Genomic DNA, 3,093 nt, shown 5'->3' with positions numbered 1-3,093 from the left:
TAACCCCTTTATATTGTTGTGGGCGACGGGCTGCTGCAAGAGCCCCGGATCCGGCTGCCACTCGAGCCACAGCCACGATCCCGGATCCGAGCGTCTCGAGTAGCTCCCCACTGGATGTGGCCTGCGCCCCCGCCCGCGACAAACCTTGGCGTCACGAACAGGGTACTTACCCTATCCACTAACCTGGGTGAAGTGCGCCTTTCCTGGAATGTTAACCCGTGAAACGCTGAAATTTTCGGACCATGTAACATGTTCATTTTTTCCTTCCACATTGCTTTAATTTCTGTGAATCACTTAAAGCGCTAAGTGATTCAAGATAAGCCTCTTGAATGCGGTTTCAAGCACCTTGAGGGGTGCATTTTTTTAAAATGATGTCAACGTGGGATATCTTCTGTCACATAGGCCCTCAAAAACATTTAAAATGTAATGTGGTCACTCAAAATATGGTTTTGTAAATTTTGTATGAGAAATAAGTTGCTCATAAAATTTTAGTCCTTCAAAATTCCTAACAAAAAGAATTATGTTTCAAAAATGATGGTGATATAATATAGCCGTGTGTCAAATGTTATTAATTAATATTTTCCATGATATAACTATTTGGTTTAAGGGCAAAATAAATTCACACATTAAAAATTGCAAAGTTTTCACTTTTTTTGTACTTTTTTTGATATTTTCAAAAATAAAACGCAATTCATATCGACCAAAATTTAACAATAACAGTTAAAGTACAATGTGTCACTAAAAAACATTCTCAGAATTACTGGTAAATATTGAACCATTGCAGAGTTGTAACATATGGCCTGGTCAGAAAGGCGAAAACAGGCTCGAAAGTGAAGGGGTTCAAGGGGTTCTTCAATCCTGAGGGGATGCGAGGGGGTAAACAAAATAATATATGCTCACCCTTAAACTACGGTACCCACTGCAGATTAGAAGTAGTGATGTCACCAACCACCTATGACCTAACTGAAAGGACTGCCGACTGACTACAGAGTGACATGCACAGATCAGGTTATTGAAGTGGCCATTGGGTTCATGCAAGATCTTCATCCCCTACATTGTTGTTCAGACACAGCTCCATACATTTTTTTGCAATTGTACCGTCTACTGCAATCCTACTCATAGGCCAGTAATGTTAATGTCCTGAAATATCCTTTAAGTTTCCATCAATCCTGAAATGGGTGGCATGTTTTTATTATCATTACCCTATTAGATGCTTATCTTGCTGAGTAACATTGGTGCATTACTAGCAAGTCTCCATTTACCAATTACATGGGGAAACAGGAAAACAAGTGCAGGTTTTGTTGATAGCGCTCCCTCTGTTACTGCCACCTCTTGTAGTTACCATGCACACAGACAACCAATGTTTATCGCTGTTTCTGGTCAGCTCCTCTGATGATGGGATTTAATGTTTGAACTGATTCATTTATGGCATATTATTTTTTATTATTATTACTTGCTATTGATCATGTTGATTTAATGTGATGTCTCATTTGCTAGTATGTGCGGCAATGCTCACCTGTTTTTGCATGCAATCATGGCATTCCAGCCCCTCTCTTCCGCCCATCCAGTGGGTCAGTCTATTTTAGTAGCTTTGTGGTATACATGGGGTACTTATGATTAAGGACTCTTTTTGTTTTTATATTGTACTCCGAAACGCGTAAAGCTCCCATGTATTGATATATACTCGGTCTTCACAGTGTTTTTAATGTTCCTAATGAAGACTATGATGATTTTATCATAAGAAGAATTAGTGCCGGATCCTTTCCTTCTTTCCTTCTGCATTTACTCATGACCGGTCGGGACTCACCGGTGGATCCCAGGCACCCGCAAGGTTCAGCAGTCCGGGCAGCAGGTGAGCTTAAGAAATACTTTTTCCTCCTTCACATTTGCCGATAGCGCACCCTCTGTTACTGCCATTTCTTGTAGTTACCATGCACACAGACAACCAATGTTTTTATTTTTTGTGAGATAAATGAGCATTAAAGTCTAAGAAGGCGAAAGGTTGATAATAATATACATCTACTTAGAGATTTAAAAAATATACCTCTTGTAATCTTGTTTTTACAATGCACATATATCTGTTATCTTTATGACATGTTATGCCCTTGCTATTCTTAATAATCACAACCAAATTGATAAAATAGAAATTCTAAGATTAGTAGCTATAAACTTAAAGAGACACTCTTCTTAATCTACGCAATACACTAAAAGCTTATTACATTATCCCCATTTAGAAACTAAACACATTGCACAGAACTAAATGCACTTTTGGTTAAGTCTTTGATGTAATAACAGATGAGACATTCCTTCCTCTTTGTTTTCCTGTGTGTAAATAGGTTACATATGAGCCACACAATGTGCAAGAAATTGGCCAACAAACAGGTTAAGTATAAACTTTAGAAGTTATATGGAGGAAATTGACCAAGATCACAGCAATCACAGTGCTGCTTAGTTATATGAATAAGCGAACTGTACAAGAAGCTAATAATTCACTAAAGTATGGAGGCAATCTAGTGCCTAAGAGTTTCCCTAAATGGTATGTTCACAACTTGTGTATTTGATGCAGATTTTAAATCCTCAGCATTTCACAGAACCAACAAAATGAATGAGTTTTAACTTACTCTCATTCACATGTTGCATTTTTTTTAGGCAGAATCTTTGTACATTTTTTTAGTACCTCTGTTGGGCCAAAAAAAATACATAAGGAAAAAAAATAAGTCATCCCATTGAAAACATACGTGACCATTCCCTGTTCCACCTACACTGCGACAATATTGGTGTAGCAGGCTGAGATTGGTGTGTACCTTATTTTTCGGACTATAAGACGCACCGGACCATAAGACGCACCCTGGTTTTAGAGGAGGAAAATAAAATTTTAAGCAAAAAATGTGGTCATGACACATTGTTATGGGGCAAGGAGCTGCTGCTGACACTGTTATGGGGGTAATGTCCCCAAATTCTCTGCTAAGGTACCCCATCCTGCTATATACTTCCATCCTGATATATGCCCCCATCCTGCTATATACTGCCATCCTTGAATTTGCCCTCATCCTGCCATGTACCCCCATCCTGCTATATACTGCCATCCTGCTA

The sequence above is a fragment of the Anomaloglossus baeobatrachus genome, chromosome 1 (genome assembly GCF_048569485.1).
Source record: "Anomaloglossus baeobatrachus isolate aAnoBae1 chromosome 1, aAnoBae1.hap1, whole genome shotgun sequence".
Lineage (NCBI taxonomy): Eukaryota > Metazoa > Chordata > Amphibia > Anura > Aromobatidae > Anomaloglossus > Anomaloglossus baeobatrachus.
Note: the sequence above shows the minus strand (reverse complement) of the source record.